We start from the raw sequence: 25,653 nt of genomic DNA on the forward strand, positions 1-25,653 counted from the left end.
GATGTTATACGTGTCTCCTGTGATTCCACTATCCATCTTGGATGTTATCTGGGTCGACGTTTCTGAATTACGTGTTTCTTTTGCTTCAATTTTCGATGTTAATGTCGACGTTTGTGCATATATTCCAGCCAATATCACGTTCAAGTCTGTGCTGGTAACTGCCTGCGATGCTTCGTTTTTCTCTTCAATTTTTGTTGTTGTCTAGTCCCCATCAGGATGAAAGACATCACCGTCCACGTTAATTCCTTCCGACTCCATAGCGTCTCGTAGCCGTGCTTGAAGTTCGATCTTTTTGCCGGTTGTATTCAATCCACGGGCTTCCAACTCCTTTTTCAGTTGCTGGATCCTTAAATCACTTAACGTCGCCATGTCTTTCTTGTGCTCTGAAACCCTGGAATTTGTTCAACAATCCCACTTCTGACGCCAATTGTAACAATTTTGCTGCAATTCTCTTATTTGCAATCTTCTGCTCACGTTCGAATCACTAAAATGTTGAATAAATAACTCCAATATTTAATAATGCAAAATGGCCTTTATTAAAGTGCTTCACAAAACACTTATACTTCACAACTAATAGCTTGCTTAAATGAAACTGATTATAGCGCCTCACTGTTGCTGCCTTTTTATACTCTGTGATTTCTCGTTCGCATCTTCTAGGCGCTTCCATTTCCAGAATCTACTAGTTGGCCATCAGCTATAAAATTACTACGTTTATAGCTTCTCATATGCGCGTGTATGTGTGGACACAATTATAATTGCATACTTTTGGGAGCATCTCAAATAAGCTATCTGCATGTGTTTATATGTGTGAGCGAAACTTGCACAACCATTGCATACTTTCGGGAGTATCTCAGATTTATGCATAGTTGTGCGTTGCTTCTCCGCTGCGTGTATGTACATATGTGTAGACATAATGATTGACTTATTGATGTGCATGCAAGTCACTGCTTAGCATCGGCTTAGAGATGATAGTATCCCTTAGTGCTGTTAATATTCGTTACAATATATACGTATGAGAAGGGCTTGAAAAATCACATGGGCCTTCTGCCTAAAGCAGTCCACAGGTTCTTGTATGGCCTCAAGCTCGGCCTGAAATACGCTACAGTGATCCGGAAGGCGAAAAATCTTTTTATTTCCAATCGTTCCGAATATAATTGGTATCTTATACCTCCTCGTAAAGAGCACCAGCTCCGTTTTATTTGGGTTCACGCCCAGACCATTATCAACGGCCCATGCTTCGACCCTTCTTAATTCCACCTGCATCATATTGCAGAGTTTGTGGAAACTTCCCACTTATCACCAAGGCAAGGTAGTCAGCATATGCTATAACTTTACAGTCCCTCTCCTCCTCCATGTCCCTTAGCAGCTGATTAACAGCCAGGACCCACAACAGAGGGGATAGGACTCCACCTTGGAGAGTTACCCTGACGAACCTGCTCACCGATACCCCTGCAAGTTCTGCCTGTACTACCCTGCATAGCAGCAATTGGTGCACAAGACCCACCAGCTGTGATTCGATGCCCAGATCAGTCAGTACCCTAATGATTGAGTCGGGTTTGATGTTATTGAACGCTCCTTCTATGTCTAGGAAGGCTGTCAGGCAGTATTACTTGAGGGGACGATCTCTCTATGCACGATGTAATTTCGTGCAATGCCGTTTCCGAATTGCTCTTCAGAGAGTTGGTCAGTCACTGCCTCCCTGATATATGTTTCCATCAGCCTCTCCAACACCTTTAGTTGAAATGAAAATAGAGTGTTGGGTCTGAAGTCTTTTGGTTTCGCGTAGGCACGCTTTGCCTGCCTTGGGAATAAATACCACCCTAGATCTTTTCCATATCCGTGGGATGTGGTTAAGTGCCACGACACCTCCTATTATAGCGTATAGCCAGTTAGAACTGCATTTCAGTGGTTGTTGCAGTTATATAGGTGTAACTCCGTCCGGCCCTGGAGTTTTGAATAGTTCAAACGAGTGGATGGCCCAAGATATCTTATCTATTGTAATTAGGTTGTGCGGTATAGGTTGCACCGTAACTTGTGCCGAGCTTTGTGAATGTTTCACTGCTTCCATGCTGCTACAGAAATCTCGCCAGGAGGATCTTTTGGCTTTCCTTAGCTCAAACTTAAAATTTCTAAGGTGTTGTTTGTATATCTGCCAATGCTGCTCATCGCCAGAGGCTTCAGCTGCATTGAAATCCATCCTACTTAACCTGGGAAGTTTTCGATTTGTGAATTCCACCAAGGTGGCTTCTTTTTACCCCTTTGAATTCTCTGGGGGCAGACTGTATCTAGGGCTTTATGGCATGCCCCCGTGAAGTTATTTACCAGTCTTTCCAGATCTGGTATGCTGCCTGGCGTTTCGGGTACGCTCTCAAGTGGCAATTTCTTAACTAGTATTCTTGAGAGTTTGTATTTCTAATATTTCTGGTGACAGCGCTCTGCTGCTTAACCAATTCTAAGTCGAATTGGATGTAACGATGGTCAGAGAATGAGCGGTCCTTAAGGACCCTCCAGTTTCTGACGAATCTTCTGAGACTAGGGTGACATCGAGAACTTCCTTTCTTGCTTTTGTAATAAAGGTTGGTTCATTTCCCCTATTGTTTATGGTTTGTATAGAGTTTAGGATGAGATCAAATAGTAACTCACCCCTTTCGTTTTCGTCATTTCTTCTCCAGGTGGAGTAGTGCGCATTTACATCTCCTCCCAGTATCAATGCACCTGATGTAGCTTTCACCTGCTTCCTGACGGTCGATGTTAGCACCGTCTTGTCATGGGCTTGATAAATTGATGATAGCCTGATTTGATCTATACTTAATCTCAGGCTGACCATTGTTGTGTATTCATCGCTAAATTGAGGAAGAAACAAAACATTAAGTTGGGTACTAACAAGTATACACGATCTAGGCTTTCCAGAGGTGTCACAACTTACCAATGTGTAGCCGGTGGACTTGAGTCCGCATATGTTTGGTCCTACTACCCACGGCTCCTGGATGAGGACAATATCAGCTGCCCCTATAGATGTCAGTCAGAGCAGCAGTGCAGCAGAGGCTGCTTTACTGTGGTGTAGGTTTATCTGGAGGTCCCACACCAACATCGCATACTTTCGCTTCCTCCTTGAGCGTGGAGTTAGCCACATCCCATCATCAGCTCCTCCTCCGTGTATTACAGGTGTAACCCACCTATTCCCATGGATGAGGTAGACGAGGTATAGCCGTCCAACGTGTCCGGCTCACCCCCATCTGCCTTCATATCCACGTCCTCGTCGCCCTCCTCGTCCTTTGGCTCCACCTCGGCTGCCAAATTATTAGCGGTGTTGACTTCGTTACTGTAGACCCTTGTAGTCACGGTGTCTACACCATAATTGATCTCGCCTGCAGTGTTCTTAGATACTGTCAGCGATTGCTCATTTGCTAGGAGGCCAGCCTGACGTGTGGCTCTGTCCCCTTTCTCCACTCTCCAATTGGCGGCTGTAAGCGTCGGGTTGAGGATCCTTATCATGCTGAATATCCTCTTTGGTTCGGTTGGTTTTGCCGGTAGCCATACTCTTGCTCGTGGCCATGACTGTATATCTTTGAAATCAACCTCCCTGAGATTCTCTCCAGGGTAGACTTCATCTACAGACTCTATCGCCTTTTTGTATATGGCTGCGGAACTGTCGTATCCGCATGCCTCCACCTTGATGCTGCCCCGGAACCACCCGGCGTCCTTGCATACCGGTGGCGGTCCAGGATTGCGTATAAGCAGGTCCAGGTTGATATTTTACAGCTCGCTCTTCACCCATTTCCATTTTTCTTTCTTAATTGCGTCGTCTTCCTGATTGTCGTCGAGGACCCCCAGCAGGATTTTGTCCTTAACCACTTATGCAACCACTTCGGCCTCTTTGGTTTGATAGGCACTACTTCCGTCGGTATCACCTCTTTCGCCCATTTAATCTCCGCCAGAATTTCTCTTACGTTGTCGCTTTCCGCTCTACTCTCGAAGTCTGGCATACGCGCGTATCTGATTAGGATCCTTACAGCCGCATTCCTGTGCTTGTATCCAACTTCATAGGGGTTTAGGCTAGGAGTTACCCCCAGGTGAAACTAAGCTTTGCACGAGATATACAGACAAAAGTGTGACCATTGTATGTATGTCTATCTGTTTCAGCAGGTGCAGCAGAATAAGTGATTGAGGGACAATCCCTCCGCAAGGAGCTACTCCTTAAAATTTTTGAACGATCTGCGAGATTTTAAAGCAAAAACCCCCTGATCTTTCCGGAATGGCCACAACGTTGATTTCCTGAAATACATACACACAAAACATTTAATAAATATTGTTTTTTTTTATATAGAACAAGTAAAGGTGTCTAAGTTCGGGTGTAACCCAACATTATATACTCAGCGTGAGCTTCAATTATACATTTGATTTCAGATAAATTACTTTTCTATATAACACGTGGCACCGCCCATTCAAAAAAATATGTATCCCCATTTACTCTTACAATAAAACTTGATAAGTGAAATATCATTGATCCAAAACTATTTTTTGCTAAGTTATAGCGTATTATTTTCATCTACGACCCTTTTAAAACTCTTTTATATAAAAGTGGGCGTGAACTTTAACCGATCTAGTCCATTTCTCTAGAAATATTTCCTGCTATAGGGAAAATTTGTGTACCCAATTTTATTACGATCCGTTAATTTTTCTTCGAGTTATGGCTCCCGAAACATAAAAAATTGCTTAGTCATAAAAGGGACAGTGCCACGCCCATTTTTTTTTAATTTTAAGTTTATTCTATTTATTGTTATAAATCCACTTGGGAAGTAAAATACCATTGATATAAAGCTCTTTTTTGCAAAGATAAAGCTTTTTTCATTCGTCCGCGACCCTTTTAAAAATCTTTTATATAAAAGATGGCGTGGTCCTTAACCTATTTCGTTAATTTTCCTTCAAATCATTCCTTATAGTAAATGCAACCTCTCTGCCGAATTTTGTTACGATAGGTTTAACGATTTTTGATTTATAATTAATAATATTTGTAAAATTGATTTTATTACAAGTGGGCGGTGCCGCGCCCATTTAAAAATTTTTTTCTAATTTTTTTTAAGAGTCTCAATATCAGTCCCACACGTCAAATTTCAACACTCTAGGTGTATTATTCACTAAATAATCAGGTTTTTTTGTTTTCCAAAATGTTATATATATAAAAAGTGAGCGTGGTTATCATCCGATTTCGCCCATTTTCAATAAAAATCTAGTCCGGGTCCCGATAAGCTCGTGTACCAAATTTGGTGAAGATATCTCAATATTTACTCAAGTTATCGTGTTAACGGACGGACGGACGGACATGGCTCAATCAAAGTTTTTTTCGGTACTGATGATTTTGATATATGGAAGTCTATATCTAACTCGATTCTTTTATACCTGTACAACCAACCGTTATCCAATCAAAGTTAATATACTCTGTGTGTAAAGCGCGCTGAGTATAAAAATTAAGCTTTTTAAAATAAGAACACCGGCCTACGCCGCCGCCGCCGTGAAAAATGTGAATGAGCTCTATTTGAGTCCTTATTGAACCGAAAAGGGACTACTCTTCATATGTTCCCATATAGGTACAGAGGGGATTGGTCCTATCGATCCCTTTCGGGTATAAATGTGTACAATTAATCTCATCATAGGACATGCTCAAACAAAAGGGAACAGTTCAGCTCATACAAAGAGATCAAAACTGGCGTTGGTCGTATACTCCTTTGCGACTCATCCCGGTTTCATCCTAGACTACATTTTTTGCAGGGTTTAGTTTTGTTAAATTTCTCATTCATCTTTGTATTAGATTCATCATAGCACCTGCTAACTTCTTCCAAATCCACAACCGTCCGCAGCGGGCAATAAGGGGTGTGGTGCGAATAAATATTTGTATCTGAAGAATTAAATACGGATAGCTAGACTGTTCATTGCAGCATGTACATTAAGCTGGGTCGATTTATTAACCTATATCGCGCCATCGATTTTTCGATAGGTTTTGGGCTCAGGAAAAAAGGAATACCCAAAAAAATAATTTTCGAGCCTGCAAAATTTGAATTTTTTGACTTTTTTTTTCTGTGATTTTTAAGGCTTTTTCGTGACCTACTTAAAAAACTTTCATTTCATTTTAAAATTTTCATGAATACCTTGTCCGACTCAAAATTATTCGCCAAAAACTTTGACGATAACATTTTTTTGAAAAAAAAATATTTTTTGGGTTTTAATAAATATATAATAAATAAATTTTTTCACCATTTTTTTTAAGGGTTTCTTCAGAAACGTGTAAAAGTGTTGCCGATGAAAACAAATTTGTCTCATAGTTCCAATCCCACTTAAAATTATGCGATAAAAACGTTGGCATTAACAGTTTTAAAAAAAAATTTTTTTTTTGGTTTTTGGGACTTGTTTTGGTCGAAATCGATTTTTTTCATTTTGAAGGCTCCAAATCATTTTTTATGTACATGTTTCCGTTAGACCCACCAACAAGTATACCAAAATGATCAGGGGACGAGCTAAGTTGATTTAGCCATGTCCGCCTGTCCGTGCGTCCGTCCGTCCGTCTCTCCGTTTGTTTGAACGGAAACTAGTCCCTCAATTTTTAAGATATCTTGATGAAATTTGGTAAGCAGGCATATTTTGATGGGAGATTTGACATTTGTCGGAATCGACCGGATAGGACCACTATAGCATATACCTCCCATACAATCGATTGTTCAATAAGAGGGGTTTTCGCCATTTCTGCCCCATTTCTGCCTCATTTTAACAGCTAGCAACATCAAATTTTACCACAAGCTTACGTATTGGGCATAGATGGTTGTCTGAAAAAATCGTCAAGATGGGACTAAAAATCGATTTCGACAAAAATGATGAAAATCGTCTTACCTTAACAGTGGGTTGAATGGGATATATATTATAAATATGTCCGCTCTTGAGATTTTAGAAGTATGCCTAGTTATCAACATGAACTCTAATGTTACTCAAGCCCAAATGCTTGTTGGGTATATTCGACACCATTTCGAATGAACGCAAATAAATGAAAAGTTAACTAGAGTTTAACCCTGCCAGATCGGCCGCCTAAGCCCAGCTTAAACTTCAGTTAAAGTAGATTGAAAAATTGTAGGACAAGTTTCAGCGTAGTTTAGCTGACAAACTGAGTTGAACTTGTACCGAAAAACTGGGTCTTAGTTCGGAAAAGCTGCCCTTAATAAACCTAGTTTTTCAAAAATAGATATCGCTGCTTAGCCTATAGCCGTATGTGTTAAACGAAGGTGACATCTGAATGTGACAACATACTTGTACAAAAATGTCACTTCCTCTGTTTCTCAAGTCTCCCAATGATTCCGAGCATTCCCGTGAAAATTGAGTGTGGTTGGCTTTTGTGTTGTTGTTTTCTATGCAGTTCGCTAATATACCTTGCGTTTTATTTGCACTAGCTTGCAAAAACAAGCGGTTATTGTTGTACCAAGGCGTTGCATGGAAAATATTAAAAAGAAGCAATCAGCTGATGGGATAATGCTATATGCAAGGGCGGATTAAAGATTTACGAGGCCCGGGACTTAAATGAATATGGGGCCCACTTAAGGGGAGCAAAATATGATCTTTTTTTAAAATAAATAAAAACTGTTATAATTATTTTTATAATTTATTCTCGCAAATATTTTTTCTATGGTACTTATATATTAAAGACTATAAATTATAATACAATTAAAAAAAAAAAATTCTTCATTTTGCCCTGGCAAAGTCACTTCTCAAATCATCAAAATCAATCGATCGAAGTAAATCAGCTTCAATGCTTAACCTCATAAATGCGGACAACCGTTCATCTAACATAGCTGATCGCTACATATTTTTTATTCTTTTTAAAACCGAGAATGGCCTTTCAGATTCGCAGTTTGCTATTGGAATCGTAACCAAAATCCTGTAAGCGATGTAGATATTCGGGAATACTTCGATCATGTTCACAGAATTTGTTCTTAACGAGTGCGTGTATTCCTTTCCATATTACTATTGTATATAAATTTTGAGGTGCTAAATTAAATTATGTGTACGCAAATACGTAATATGATATTATATATTCGAGCTCGCGGGGCCTTCCCGATGCTGGGGCCCGGGGCTATAGCCCCTGTTAGCCCCTCCTTCAATCCGCCCCTGACCATGTGGTACTGAATTCACCATAGTGTCGACTATCGATTTTCATCAACAATTTTTCAAACGTCCTTACTTCACTTTTAGCTTTTATTTTGGAGGCACCCGCTACAGGATTTCTTCTGAATGAGTACAACCTGAACGACTGTGTGCGATATTCCTTATTACTTACCTCTGCTTATGCAATTTTTTGCTGGGTATTAACAAAGTTTGCTTGATTGTGACATTACCTGAGTTGCTTAACTCTCTCATACCAAATAGTCAAATAGCACGCTAGGCGGTGTGCCACTTCCTTAAGCTACATATATACACAAATATGTGTGGACTTAACATCGACAGCATCTGCTGAATTTTTCAATCTTACCTTTGGTCTTGTAAATATTGTACATATGTACATATGTATGTAGTTCTAACACCTTCCAGCATATACCTACCACCGTACACTTAATGCCATAGATTTCTTAGTGAAGTAGAAATACTTAGTTCAATCTCTAGTGTCTTGATAAACCCATAGGTCAAGTTAAAGTTCAATCGCACCTGCATATGTTTGCATATATATACATTAGGGTGGGTCGATTTGTATGGACGCAAGTTAACCGATATCGCGCCATCGAATTTTCGATAGGATTTGGGCCCAGGAAAAAAAGACCCAAAACGCATACCCAAAAAAATAATTTTTCGAGCCTGCAAAATTTCAGTTTTTTTACTTTTTTTCACTTTAAATTTTAAGGTTTTTTTCATGACCTACTAAAAAATTTTCATATGTACATATACCCAAAAATGTCCGCTAAAACCTTGGCGATAACAGTTTTTTGAAAAAAAAAAAATAAAATATATTTTTATTTTACAATTAAATTAAAATTTGTTTAGTAGGTCATGAAAAAAACCTTAAAAATCAAAGTCGAAAAAAAGTACAAAAAAAAAATGGAATTTCGCGGGCTCGAAAATTATTTTTTTTTGGTATGCGTAGTGGAACTTTTTAATTCTGAGTCCACATCCTATCCAAAAATCGATGACGCCATATCGGTTAAGAAATCGACCCAGTCTAATATACATACATATGTACACACAGTGGTATCCCAGCAAAAACTGGCTCAAGCGGTTGTAAGCAATAAGGAATGTTGGTTTTACACATGACAGATGAACCTTAGAATAAGGTAAAAGAAATACACCATACGCCTTATAGTAACGTCTTATTTAAGGCTTATTAACTCTACAAATAAGCCTTATCCCTACGGTACACCAAATAATAAATTATGTCTTAACTTAAAGGATACATGATAATAGAACCCAGATCTAGTCGATAAATTTTCGTAATATTTTTAAGGAAACTGGATTTTCATTTTATTTTTCTTATGGCATACTATTTCTTATTCTACCCTTATTACAACGTTTTATGTAACATTGGTTTTTAGTGGGTTATACGCCTTATATAAAAGTTCCAAAACAGCAAGCAGAATCTTATAGTTAGGCATTATGTAAGTCTTATTTTATTTGGTCCATAACCCTTATATAACGATTTTTATATTCTTTTTAATAGGCAATCATGCCTCATACAAGTTTCATCTTCATATGCGTCGCTGGTATAGGGAACTCTGTTTTGCTGTTCAGCAATGCTACTTTCTACATTTGGTATCTCGTTGTTTATCAGGGCTATTGCGGCAACATATGGATTACTATTTCTACCATTATCGTCCGCTTACTCAGTTTTCTCTTCCAGTTCTTTGGCCACCACTTCTTTAAGTTCCTGCAATCTTCGCACTGGTATGTATTTGTCTTCTATGATTGCACTAAGTTGGTCATCTATACGCTGTATGCTAACTGTAATGTTGGAATAAGCTTGACAGAAGGCCTCGAGAAGACCATACAGAGGTATGGCTATCATTCGCGTGCTTGCCGAGCACGAAAAGATCATTTTTACCCAGGGACGCGCCCAATGGGGATCTGATCCCAGCAAAGGTTATTTTATTCTATTTTATTTATATTTTATTTCAGTTTATTTTTTTAAATTTAATTTAATTTAATTTAATTTTTTTGCTTTTTGTTTACAATTTTCTCGTTTGAGGGTTTACATTAACCCTTTCGACCCCAAAGTTGCTTATAAGCAACTTCGATCTTCAGCACAGTTTTTTTCGAACCAAACGGATCGAAAAGATTAAACGCTTGGATGAAATGAATAACTTGTAGTTCCATGAAAAGAAAAACACTAACAAAGTTTCGCTTGTGCTGCGATAAAAATAACTGTAAATGTTTATTTAGTTGGAAGTCAAGTGAAGTGCGCGTGCCTAAATTGTAGAGCAAAATTAAAAATTAAATAAAAATATATTCGAAATAGAATTTGAAAAAGATAAGTACGCCGTTTCAAAGCTATAAAGTTCTATAAAAAGTAAGTAATATAATATTTGAGAAAAAGTTGCAATATTTAGACTAGTATTTTTTTTTCTACTGAAGTTGCTTATAAGCAACTTTGGGCAACGGTGGTAGTAAAAAAAAGATGAGCAAACGTAAAGGTCTTTCTGAAGTGGATATAGCTGCAGCTCTAGCATTTGACTGGGATGAATCTTCTGATGAAGGAAGTAAAGTTGACGAGGAGGAAGCTTTAGTAAACGATTTGGAAGATAATTTAGGTGAAGTTGAGGAAATCCAGCTGAATTTATTAGAAAATATCGACAGCGAAGAACATGGTGAAGATTATCCGGAGAGATCCGAAAGTTTTATAGCTGAAAAAATCGATCTGGCAACATTGCGGTGGAGAAAGTCGTCATTTGATATACCAAATACCCATTTCGAAAATCCTCTAGAGGATTCTCAATTGGTTAAAAGCCCAATACAATACTTCAACTCATTTTTTGACGAAGCAGTCATAGAACTTTTCGTAAAAGAGACTAACCTGTATGCACTGCAGGAGTCCGGCACTGAACTAAAATGTACTAAAGAGGATATTCACCAATATTTTGGTATTTTGTTATATTTGGGAGTGATTAAGCTTCCAAATTTCAAAATGACATGGTCTCAAGAACTAAAGCTGACCGCAATAACGGATTCGATGCCCCGCAACAAATTTGAAAAATAAAGAAATTCTTACATTTCTCTGACAAATCAAAACAACCCAAAAAAGGGGATGCTAACTATGATAAACTGTACAAAATTCGTCCAATTTTGTCAATGCTGAAAGACAAGCTCAACAGTTTACCTCAGGAAGAACATCAAAGTATTGACGAGCAAATAATAGCGTACAAAGGGGAGTGATATTTTTTCAATGTCAAAAATAAATATTTTTGAATCGCCCTTTTTAGGAGCATCAGCACTGAAACAATATAACCCAGCTAAACCTCATAAATGGGGACTGAAAATGTTTACCCGAGCAGGTTCATCGGGTATAATATACGACTTCGCGCTTTATGTAGGGGATGGAACTTGCCCATCATATGGACTTGGCATATCAATTGATATCGTCATATATTTGGCATCCTCGGTCCCGAAATTCAAAAACTACAAGCTGTATTTCGACAATTGGTTTACTTCGGTAAGTTTGCATGTAAGCTTGAAAGAGATGGGTATATTTTGTATCGGCACTGTCAGAAAAAATCGTATGGGTAACTGCGATATGAAATCAGAAGCTGATTTAAAGAAATTGGGCCGAGGATCGTATGATATGAAGTGCGAAGGGAACTATGGGATTGCCACAGTTCGCTGGTTGGACAATAAAGCGGCACAATTATTATCTTCATTTATTGGGGATGAACCAATTGGTACCTGCCGTCCTTGGAGCACAAAAAAAACAATTTATTGATGTAACGAGGCCAGCCATTGTGTCAGAATATAACAAACATATGGGAGGGGTGGATCTGGCAGACATGCTAATGGAGCTTTATAAAATTAATCATCGGTCCACTAAATGGTACATGCGAATACTTTACTGGGCTTTAGGGACGGCCGTAACAAATTCTTGGCTTTTGTATCGTAAGGACCTGAAGAACATTGAGCCGAATGCAAAACACATACCACTTATCAAATTTCAAATGGAGATAGCAAATGAGTTGCTAAATGCCACATCAACCAGCTCAGTACAACGAAAAAGAGGTCGACCAAGTGAAAACATATCGGAACAGTACCAAGTCGATACCACATCATCATCTACGTCATCGGATTGTGCATCCATCTTCAATCCTAAGCGCCGTAAATTAGTTCACGATCCGCCAAATTTCAAAAGATATGATGGGAGCCTTCATTGGGTAATATGGGGAGAAAAAGGCCGATGCCGCCACTGTAAAATTGCAACACCACTATCAAAATGTGCGAAATGTGGCATACATCTATGTTCCAATACAAGTAAAAATTGTTTCTTGTCATATCATACTTAATATTCTTATAAAATAAAGAGTTAAAACTTAATGATCGTCCATTTGTTTTAATTGCCCAATGACATGAAATGCTTCCTCAACGGCCCAAAGTTGCTTATAAGCAACTTTCAATAACTAACGACCCGATAATTCCAAAAGTCTAAAATCTTCAGGAATCCTTAATTTAGGCCTAAAAAGCACGGGAATCATAAAAAAAAATTTTTAGAACTACTGGTTTATGAGCGGGGTCGAAAGGGTTAAATATCGCTTATAAACAACAAGATACTTAATGCTATTTAATTATATTAACTAGTTGCATTGATTGGTTTTACAGTCGTTGGTAAGATTTTCTGTAAATAACTACATATGTTTCAGGTTTTTAAATTTACATAAATTATTTTATTTTATTTCCTTTTATTTCATTTTATTTTATTTTATTCTATCTTATTTTATTTTGTTTTTATTTAATTTAATTTTATTTAATATTTATTAATTTGCGTTTATTTTTATTTTATATTATTTTATTTATTATTATTTTATTACATCTTTTTTTATTTTGTTTAATTTAATTTAATTTTTTAATTTTATTTTGTGGATCCCGCGTTCGAATTCGAGCTGAAGGCCAGATCAATCATTTTTATGATAATTATTGTTTGTTTTTTAATTTTTATATAATTGAAAAACCTTTTGTTAGTTTTGGAATAGAAGAAAGACAATTTATTTTTATTACAAATTAAAAATATATTTTCAATTATAAAAAAATTAATAACAAAACAATAATTATAATAAAATTTATTGTTCTGGCCTTGACCACAAATTCGAACCTAAAACAATGTGCCAATTAAGCAAAAACAATTGTTATTTTTTTATTTTATATTCATTTCTTATATTTTATTTTATTTTATTTATTTTATTTTTAAATTTCATTTTATTACATTTTGCTTTATTTTATTTTATTTTATTTATTTTATTTTATATTCATTTATTTGATTACGTTTTTATTTTATTTGTGAACTTTTTGACTGTAAGCTGAGTAACATATAACACCATATAATTTCTTAACCTAGCAAAAGGGAACTTCTTTCCTACACAACTTCCTGTATAAATTTTTGTTTTAAATTTTCATTTCGTCCAAAAAACATGATTTATTAACCGATATCGCGCCATCGATCTTTCGATACCATTTGGGTTCAGGAAAAAAAGTTCCACTACGTATACCCAAAAAAAATTATTTTCGAACCAGTTTTTTGAAAAAAAAAAATATTTTTTGGGTTTGAGGAGTGTTTTGGTCGAAAAATTTACCCTTTCGCCATTTTTTTTTCGTTTGCAGGCTCGCAAACTATTTCTTTGGGTATGCGTAGTGGAACTTTTTTTCCTAAGCCCAAATCCTATCGAAAAATCGATGGCGCGATTTCGGTTAACTTTCGTCCATACAAATCGACCCAGGTTACTGTACATATTATCTTGGCATTCACGATTTTTCAACTGAAGTTTTTCACTTGTTTACCTTGACTGTTTTTGCAATTAGTTATGAAAAGTAAACTTTTTATTTTTCTCTTATATCTTTCAACCACTCACTCCTTTCCATTTTACTATTCAAGTACACTAACACTTTGTTGACCCTCACATCTAGCTTCTGGGTTTATCTTCATTTTCCGTTATTTGCTTTTGTGCCACAAATAATCACATAAGCACGTTTATGCTTTGGTAGAGAACTTTTTGTTTTACTTTATACTTTATTACTTCTCACGTCCCGCTACGGCAATTATATTTATCCATTGGGTTATTACACGTTTTTGCTACATAGATATTCAGCTGATATCAAACCCATCTCATTGTTCAAAATAAGTGATGGTCTTTATAGAAATTATGTTTAACTGTTATTACTTTTTTCTTAATTATCTTTTTACAGCAACTAAATAACAAAAAAAAAAAAATTGATATTCGGAATAATTTACTTTCTTTCTTTTAGAGTTCGACTTAGTAATATTGAAATCAATAATTCATCAGGAATTGGTGGATGTGGTGACAATAAGTGGGTGGTGGCTCTATTGCAAGATTTCGGCCAAGACGGGAAACATCTCACATCACGTCTTAACAAAGGTGGAATTATCGTAGAGATGCCGTACCCTCTCGAGGCAAGCGAATCTCTAAGATTTAAAACTTAATACCTACTTTACATTTAGAACTTTCAATTGCTCGTTTGCGTTATATCTTATGTTTTCTTTACTATATATAAAATGAAATACCTTAACTTGCTTAAAACAAAATAGTCGATCTACGCGGCAGATTTTTCTAATTCAAGTCTTAATGTGAATCGACACTATATATCCGATTTGCTTAAATGTTGATACTTAATTACCTTCGTCAATGTTTTACAGGGCACGCTATTTTCCAGGTAGTGGGCCAGCCGTTTGCTTTTTGCCTAAATTAATATTGGGAGTACTGGGATCAGGAATCTAAATTTCGCATTTATGGCTACAAAGGGAGAGGAGTAGAGTAAGTGGTAAATTGAGGAGGCGGTGGGAGTAAAAAATATAAAGTTTAATAAGGAGAGATAGGTATAGAGAGTTAAAGGAGGAGTGAAAGTATATCCACCTAAAACTGCTTGCAAATATTCATACGTTCCGTAGACCATCGTAACTTAGGCTGACAAATTGACTGACGTATGTACATGAGTAGCATGGAGAATGAGTCTCACGGTGTTTCCATCAACGTGACTTACTATGCAGATACTATAGAGGTTTTGTATTGGTACAACCATTGGTTATCTACGCTGATGGCAAAAATCTACCGACAACCAAAAACGTTGGGTGTGACTTTCAATGGTTGTAAGCATATGAGAGGTGTACCTTCAAAGACAAGAAAGGGCAGCAACAAAATAGCAAAATCAAATGATGAGAGCAGTCAACCAAAGCCACCAATACCAAAGCAATTGACCCTGCCATCTTGTATGTAACACCAATTAGAGAAAGGTGCACGCTTGGTAGAACTCTGCACGCAAAGCTGCCATGGGATGTATCCTAGTGACGTTCGATATCAATTGCAAATTGAGTAAATACTCAATATTTAAGAGCATACTGGTATACTGAACGTAAAGTTCCTTCTGAATTGTTACCAACCGGTACACATCCCAGCAGAGACAGCTGATTGCTGCGGCTAAGTCTCCAACATGAGTAAGTACACATCAACGCAAGCCCTACGGCAGATCCGGCCTTATATAACTCAGCCTATGCATCTAAAGGAATACATATTTCTGAGTCCAAAATTGTTTACATATTGAGTCTGTGGTTTCCTCTAATCAGTTACGCCTGATGAAGCCAACTTTTCCAACCAACACAGAAGAAGAACGTACATTTCTCGTAGAGACGTGCATCACTTTCAACTATATTTCGAACTGGTTTATAATAGTTAAAACTCTTACATATCTAGAATGAACCCTTTTGTACGTGACGTAGCTTCTACAAGCGTCGTGTCCCTACACGATATGACCGGAAGGGAAATTCAGGCTTAATTTACTCCCAAGTATATCGTGCATTATTATTTTTCAAATATTTTTTAAACCAAATGAAATATTTTGAAGCCAAACAAAGCATTTTTCAAACCGAATGAAACTTTTCTTAAACCATATGAAACTTGTTTAATTGAAAACGTCAGATTTGAAAACAGTTTCACTTGATTTGAAAAAATTTAAATTGATTTGAAAACAGTTTCACTTGATTGAAAACAAGTTTAAATTGATTTGAAAAAAGTTTAATTTGACTCGAAAAAAGTTTCAATTGATTTAAAAAAAGTTTAGTTTGACTTGAAATGAAAGAAAAATTCATTTGACGAGAAGATTAAAACTATTCTACTGTTTCCTTAATTTCAAATATTTGCTATATAGTAGAAAACACAAAAACGTTGCTGAATGTAAGAGAACTTTCTAATAATTTACCATATATTTCCAATTAGAATTGGTGCTATCTGAAAATATTGATATTCGAAACACGCACTTTCTAAAACTATCGAATACACATAAAAAAATATGGATACACTAAATTTAAATTATTTATTTATTTAGTTATTTATTAAGTCAATGGTTTACACACCTTACAGACTAAGAATTAATAGTTAAAAAGTTTATGAATAGTACAAGCATAGTATTTGTTTGAATTCATTACGATTAGCAAATATATCTAAATTTATTTCTCTACATAGCAAGTTAAACTCAGTTAATATTCTGATAATAGGTTCATTCTGAGCATACTTTATTTTGCAAAGGTCAACTGCAAATAAATCATTGTGACGCAGACATCGTATTGGAACATTAAGTCTTATGCAATGTAATAAATATGAACAGTCTATAGCTCCATTTAAGATATCATAAAGAACTACTAAACCGGAAATCAGTCTTCTACTGGTAAGAGTATGCAAACTAATAAATTTGCAACGACAAACATAAGATGGAATAGTTAAATCAAACTTAATACCGGAGAAGGCAAATTTTAAAAACTTTTTTTGAACCCTTTCAATTCTATTAGTATGTACTTCATAAAACGGATTCCAGATTATGGGAGCATATTGCAATTTAGATCTTACAAATGTATTGTAAAGTAATGTTTCAGTGCATGGATCCTTAAATTCAGAGCTATTGCGTTGAATAAACCCTAACGAGGAATACGCCTTAGGTATGACATAATACAAATGTGACCTAATTTTACAGAAGGTAATCGAACAAAATTTATCCATATGAATATATAGTTTATTAGGAAGGCACCATTTTTGTAAATCTTTTACCTCAATATCTAATGTTTTAAAATCAGAGAGAGTTTTTTTATCTTTTTGAATATCTTTAAGTCATCGGCATAAAGCAGATGTTCACACTCTGTAAAGCACTTTGAACAATCATTGATGAAAGCGAAAAAAAATAGAGGACCAAGGATACTTCCTTGTGGAAATTAGAATACCTAATCCCTTCCCTTGAAAATAATCACTACATACTGAATAACAAAATAATAATAATAATCTAAAAAAACTAAAACGATCTAATTAAATTACCATCAACTATTCTCAGAGTTGTCTATGTTTTTCTTCTTAAATGTTTTGAATATTTTAGTACAATGCTATCTGTTAAAAAACAGTTCTTTAGAAATTATAAATATTTTGTCACATGACTTATCGTTGGCTTTATCTTTCGCCCAACTGACGTGTGCACAGAGTATGCATCAGCCCAATTCAGTTCTATCGTATTTGACTTTACGATGCACGCTACCAAACTAAAAAAATGAAATACTTGGCGAAGCTCGAATTGTTTTTGCGTATTGTATTTTGTGCGGCACAATATTACACAACACTGTGTTTTGTGAAGTTTTATCGATGTTGATGGTCCTTTGTTGAATATATATACGGTACGTTCCGATAACAAAGCACCATAAAGGCACTAGCCCGACCATCTGGGGAACGATTAATATGACCAAATTAAACCGTCTAGGCCTACCCGCCAGAGCCTCACCTGCTAAGCATGTGTATAATACATTCATATTTGTAACAGGATTTCCCTCACGTAGGTCAGGTTGACAATTGGGTTGCGGAAACTTTGAAGCTATAAAGGTTTGTATTGCGCTTATCAACCCCTTGAATACCATTACACAAAACTCTTAGTATGCATCGAAATACAAAAAACAGGCAACTTAGTGAGCCGGCACACATCCACGTACAATTCGAAGGGGGTTTGTGTTTCAGTACGCAGGCAGACAGGCAAGAATTTTAGTTTAGATGACGAAGGTTTACTTGTTTAGCGGTTCGGTTGAAATTTGGTACACGGGTACATTTTTGCTTAGGTAAATATTTGGATAACGTTTTTTTCCAGGAAGTGAACCAGGGCCAACTTTTTCCAAAAAAATTATTTATTGAGCGTTGTGCTTGAAATTTGGTGCGTAGCCGAAATCAGGGTTTGTATGTTCCCCGCATTGGGCCTTGAGCGCACCTTGTGCCGCTAGAATGTGGCAGCACGGAACTAACGGGACCTGCTGCAAGGCCGCCAAATCGAGCGGTTCAAGGTCGTGTGGGCTTCATGCGAGGTGTGTGCATGGAAGTAAGTATAATGATAATTGTTACATCCGGCCCCCATCCAGGTGGACAAGGGTTAAGGTCAGCGGCCCCTCACACTGAGCTGGCTGGTGGCATTCCATCTTGATAGCGCAAAGGGACGGACTCAGTCTTATAGTTGTACATTACAATAGCTTATGGCTTCGGTTAATAATAAGGAAAACTCTTTTCCGAGAAGTGGACCCGGGACCAACCATTTCCAAAAAAATATATTAATTAAGCGATTTGCTTGAATTTTTTTCATAGGTAGCTTTTGACCTATTTCAAATTTTTTATAAATTGCCTTCAATGAGTGTTTTTGGTGTTAACCAAATTTATTTAAATATTGCAGTTCCTGATCGTATACATAAAGCTTATCATGCAAATTCCTATGAAACGTAACTAATTAAAATTTTTCTGGTGTGTTTTGGTACAGCAGGAGGGATCGCTTCATTTCAAAATGCGCTCCAAATACCGGATTATATTATTAAAACAGGAATCAAGATTTCCCTATATAACTGGAATGGAATATTAAATTTTAGATTAACAAAGATTCTAGCTGCGTAAGCTCGTATAGCTTATCATTAAATCTACTTCGGTACTAGTCATCGCCAACGCGTAGAAGTCCATAAATCTTTCGAAAAACTTTTCTCTTGAACACTCCCAGAACCGCTTCATCTGATGTTGTCAGAGTCCATTCTTCTGCACCATACAGCAGGACGGGTACGATAAGTGACTTGTAGAGCATGAGTTTCGTTTGCCGAGAGAGGACTTTATTTTCAATTACCTACCTAGTCCAAAGTACCATTTATTGGCAAGAGTGATTCTTCGCTGAATCTCAGAGCTGATGTTGTTGTTAGTGTTAGTGCTGGTTCCCAAATAAACGAAGTCTTTTACTATTTCAAAATTATGGCTGCTAACAATAGCGTGGTTGCGAAGGCGCCAATGCGCTGACTTTTTGCTCGATGACAGCAGGTACTTCGTTTTGTCCTTTACCTCTTCTTTTTTCAGTTTCGATTAAGCAGAACTTACGGCGCGGATTTTCAATCCGATCATATTACCGTCATTAGCATATGCCAGTAATTGCACGCTTTATAGAATATTGTTCCAGAGCGGTTAAGTTCTGCAGCTAGTATAATTTTCTCCAGCATCAGATTAAAGAAATCGCACGACAGGAGGTCACCCTGTCTGAAACCTCGTTTAGTTTCGAAAGGCTCAGAGAGGTCCTTCCCAATTCTGACTGAGCTGATGGTGTTGCTCAACGTCATTTTCAGACCCCTATAAGTTTTCCGGGGAACCCAAATTCGGACATAGCGGCATATGTATAGGCAGCTGGTTTTCGTGCTGTCGAAGGCGACTTTAAAACCGATGAAGGGGTGATGTGTGTCGATTATTTTTTCGCGGTTTATTTCCAAGATTTGGCGCATTGTGAAAATCTGGTCGATGGTAGATTTACCAGGTCTGAAGCCGCACTGATAAGGTCTAATCAGCCGATTCACGGTGGGCTTCAATCTTTCGTAGAATACTCTTTATTTTAACTCCTCATGATTCTCCACTTCTAATACCAAAAAGTGTGTGTCCACTACTATTCATCGCAACCGATACAGCTATAGGCTATACACTGTGACCAACAGAAGGGCGTGTCTCCGCTATTCAGTACAACCCTTTTGTAGCGACTTATTTACTACTGCCACGAGTCTTCAATAATTGCCGCTTGATGGGTCTCCTTAACATTATCTAAATGATGATATGCTTTTTTTTTACCGGAAAATGCATTTGTGTATACATGTAAAAACACCCAGCAAATAATGCAATGATTATTGTAATACAGCCTGAAAAAGATAATAACACATAACACTAATTATTTAATTTGCCTTTTAAACACAACTTTTATGCTTAATAGGAGATTCAACTTGTTCACAAAAGTAGCGCACTATACGATAACTTGTGCTTAAGCTACCTATGTACCAAATTTCAAACAAATCGCTCAAAAAATAAATTTTTATGGAAGAGGCGGTTCCTGATCTACTTCCCGGAAAAAAAAATTTCCTTATTCTTAACTAAGCAAAAACAACTTATGTGACATATTTAAAGCGAGCGATTTGCTTATATAAATGAATAATTTTTCTTGGGAAAGGTCGGTCCCTGGTCCACTTTCCGCAAAAAATTTTCGAAACGTGAGCCTAAGCTAAAAAAGCTACCTTTGTACCAAATTTCAACCAAATCGCTAAACAAACGCTAAAATTTTACTGCCAACGTAGTGAAACACAAAACTCCTTCGAATCGTGCAGGAATTGTGCGTGCATTTGGGCCGGCACACTAAGTTGTCTGTTTTGTGTATTTCAATACACGTTAAGAGTTTTGTGTAATATTGTGCCGCACACATACAATACACAAAAACAATTCGAGCTTCGCCAAGTATTTTATTATTTTGTGTTTGGTAGCAAGCATCGTAAAGTCGAATACTATACAATTGAATTGTGCTGATGCATACTCTGCATATGGGTTACTTGTAATTTATCGGTTCGTTGTTCCCTCAATGTCACCGCCAAATCTAACGAAATATGCCAGATACGATATAATACACAGTTCACTGTAAGTCATTTCGTTCGTGTAAAACATGCAGTGTTCCGGTAGTTTACACTGAAAGAAATGGTGCTAGTAAAATCAACAAATCGGTCCTGTTGTTCTTGACTTAACGGAGATTCGGTGAAATTGATCGAATTATGGTTAATTTGACCGAGTTCTTTGTCAAGCGAACAAATTAGTTTAGCCATTTCAACAGAAGAGAAATTGTCGCTCCTAAGTTAACAAAATTTTATAAAATTGACAGATTCGTAAACAATCTAACTGATTTTTCTGTTAACACAACTGATCTTACAGGTCATTTCAACGGCGATCAACTGTCAATATATGAGCAAATTTCAAAGAGAATTTTACGCTCACTGCGCTCTCTACTTTGTACTTATGACGATGGTGCCACTTGTTAAAAAAAAACACCAAAATAAGAAAACCATCAAATCGAAAAAACACACAAAATGGGAAAACAACAAAAATCTAGTTTTTCAGTTATCAATACAAAACGAGAAAACGAAACAATCAAGTGTGGCAACTACATGCGAGAGAAGAAACTGATAATGAGCTGAGCTGCAACCAGTGCACGGACTTTTAAAAAGAGAATGTTGGTAGACGAAAAATTAAAATAGTGGTAGAAGTTGGTAGATCTGTTTTCCAAGAAAACAATAGCTACAGTTTGTATTTGTACAAAACAATTCATAATGTAATTGTAAACACAAATAAAGCAGCTAGCTTTTCGGGAGCTGAGCGTTGAACTCGAATCTCCAACATTCATATCAGTGCAAAGGTAGATGCCTTTAGCTGCTAAGCCATATGAATGTCCCGTTGTTCGCTGTACAATTGGTCTCTAAGAGTTGCCTTTTTTGTTTATATTCCTTTAGATCACCATGTAGGCACATACACTCTGTATGTAGTTTATTCCTGATGGTGTGGATATGATTTTTAGACGCGCTTTTGAAAGCTTAGTAACATTTGTTCGGATTTTTGCAGTATTTGTTTTTAATACTGCCGCTGTTACTATTATATCAATATGATCGTATGTATTTAATTAGCGAGCTTTGCTCATATTGCTTTATACAATGGTTTTTGTAATTGATATTAGAGAAAAATTGGCAACTATCTGAGAGGAAAGATATGAAATGTAGTCAAATGCACCCCACGATTTTTAATCTGAATTAAATTATTCTGCTAATAACTTAAATTTATTATAATTTTATTTTGAGGTGATTAACTATAAATGATTGTTTGACCTTCTACTACTGTTATATAAAATCTTTTTAATTGAAAATTATTTTCTACTTTTTAGTTCGGTTAGCTATAAAAGCGTGTTTTTTTTAGTTTTTTAAACTATTATTTATTGGCTATTGGAAACGTAATTACGCACATAGCGCACCAACGTTTCTAAATCGTTTCTAAAAATCGTCATTTTTCATTACAAAATCGGCCAAGCGTCATTCTAGTTGAAAATCGTCAAAATGACGACGACGTTATCAATCTGTCAACGCTTATTACTAGATAAAAACTAGAGACAGAAGAGAGCGCTAACTAATGCGGAAGAATATATCACACGTTTCATGATCTTTTGGTAAATTTTTTCTTTATTAGTTAAGATATGTTCATGCACAGAGTGTGTATAAGTAAATATGTTCGTAGCCTTATAAGTAAATATTTCTTGAGGTAGGTATGTATATATGTATATACATTAGAGTGGTCTTTAAATATATCCATTAGCCGCCTTTTTCAGACTCAACTTTTCAAATGAGAATACCAAGGTCAACAATCACACATATAAATTTTTTTTACCGATTGGAAATGGATACGGGGTGTCGCAAAGAGGATAAAGTTCATATTTTAACATATTGAATTTTTATAAAGTAATCTGAAAGGAGCACGACGCAAATTGGAAGAGAAGCTCGGTCTAAAATCTGTTCGTAATTTATCGCGCCTTGCATTTATTTTTATTTATAATCTGAACTTGAACCTCTAACTTTCCAGTCGGGACTAAAATGTATGTATGATATCCCCAACTGAAAAGTTATCGACTATTATATGAAATTTACATTTTTTGAATTTCCAAAGAGATAGTTTGACTTTGAACTTTGTGCGACACTCCCTAATTGTCTGCAAGCTGGACCAAAATTTATATGTGGTATTTTATAACTTGGTATCACTGTTTGAAGGGGTGAAACTAAAAAAGTCGGAAGCTTGATTTATAAGGACCACCACAATATACATGCGAATACTTTTTACTATGGTACCTATGTGATAACGCTCTAGATCGTTATCCGCTGAGTAAAATCAATGTAACTTGTTGTGAAAACAAGCAAACCCTTTTTACTTGAGAAATCTTGTCCGAGCAACAAGCTCAATTTTTATGGATGAGGCTCAATAACACATGTTCAAGATAATTATCAGTTGCTAACCAACTGTGAAGTGAGCATGACCTTTGGTCGTTTATTCATTTTGAATTAGTATTAAGTGAATAGGGATTTTCAAACATATTGTGGCGAATATTAGCATTTCGATACATCACTATGCTGCTAGTAAATAAATACACAACAACCTCAAAGCAAGCAGACATAAAGTCAAACTTAAAAGCGAAGAGAATCCCTGCAAAAAATAGTTTGACTAATCCCTAAAGAGAGCGGTCTCCGATTAATCTCTTCTATCCACATTGGGGCATAATTGATCCCCTCTGGCCTCATTTGGGTACAGTTGGGATTAGTTAGGTTGAAATCTATGTAGCTCATTTTAAAAAATACAAAAATCGCGGCAACGAAGTAAGTTAAATAAAAAAAGATTATAGGTGATTGATTCGAATTATTTAAGAAAAAACCGGAGCTTTATACCGAACCTAAATGACTTGGACCATATCTCCCATTATCGTTGACCCATATCTCTTGGAATGAGTTGGCGACTTAATAATTTGTTTACATAAACATATCTAACACTTTTTCAGGTTTTAGTATTGCGTTTAAAATGTACATAAGCTCGTAGCATACGAAAACTCACACTTTGTGATGAGAACAGAGATTACATTCGTTCGCATATGGGTACAAAGGGGATTGGTCCCATCGTTCCCGTTCGGCTATTAATGGGTACAATTAGTCTTTTTATGGGACATGATCAAAGTAAAGGGAACAATTCAACGCATACAAAGAGATCAAAACTGACATTAGTCGCATGCTCATTTGCCACTCATCCGAACTCATCCTAGACTAATCGTATTTTTGCAGGAATATTTCACATACTTACATGTAACATGTACATGGCTAAACAAGCAACTATGAGATACAACCGTTCGAAAAAGCTGTTCGTGAAATTTCCAGACCCTAAGAGAAATAGGCGAATGAGGCAACTGAGAGTATAAAAACAGCACAAGCTTAGGAATAATCAATCAGTTTAAATTTTCACGCGCTATAAGTAAAGTCCGCGAGTAATTTGATAGCGAAGGTCTACTACCAAAGAAGTGTTTGTTATACTTAATATTTGAGTTATTTATTCAGAAGGTGCAGAATAATCAGGATTTCCTAAAATTCGTTAAAATATATATGAGCACAAACGGAGCGGCTGCCCTGCTCACTTAGTAGTTGTTTAACACCAATTTGTTTTGTGTTCGTTCTTTAAAGCAGAAATAGGAATGTAACGAAAGTGGGCTTACCGAAAGCCGAATCGGAACTTAGAAGTGTGTTATGCCGGAACCAGAATCGGCGGTGTATGCAGAATAGAAGGTATGTACATCTAGTTTAAAAAGAATGAGGAATAAAATAACACAAATAAAATATAAATGCGATATGATTTATTTTTTATTTAAGTCTATGTATCAGTCGGTGATCCTTCTCTTTCACTGGAAATATGTAGTAAAAAAATTTGCTGAAAGTTTTTTGAGCTTGCTAAGTCAAATGGAACAAGAAAAGGTGTCTAAGTTCGGGTGTAACCGAGCATTATATACTCAGCGTGAGCTTCAATTGTACATTTCATTTCAGATAAATTACTTTTCTACATAACACGTGGCACCGCCCGTTTAAAAAAATGTCTCCCCATTTCCTCTTACAATAAAACTTGAAAAGTGAAATATCATTGTGTCAAAACTATTTTTTGCTAAGTTATAGCTTATTATTCTAGCCTACGATCCTTTTAAACTTGTTTTATATCTAAGTTGCCGTCTTTAACAAAATCCGTCAATTTTTACTAGAAATATTTTCTACTATAAGGAAAATATGTGTACACAATTTCATTACCATATGTTAATTTTTCTTCGAGATATGGCTCCCGAAACATAGAATAGTACTTAGTCATAAAAGGGACGGTGCCACACCCATTTTTAAAATTTTTAGTTGTTTCAAATGTATTATTACAATTCAATTTAGAAAGTAAAATTCTATTGATACAAAGCTTTTTTCGCTAAGATACAGCTTATTATTTTCGTCGACGACCCTTTTAAAAATCTTTTATATAAAAGTGGGCGTGGTCTTTAACCGATTTCGTCCATTTTTTCTACAAATATTTCCTGCTATAG

The sequence above is a fragment of the Eurosta solidaginis genome, chromosome 1 (assembly GCF_040869045.1).
Source record: "Eurosta solidaginis isolate ZX-2024a chromosome 1, ASM4086904v1, whole genome shotgun sequence".
Taxonomy (NCBI): Eukaryota; Metazoa; Arthropoda; class Insecta; order Diptera; family Tephritidae; genus Eurosta; species Eurosta solidaginis.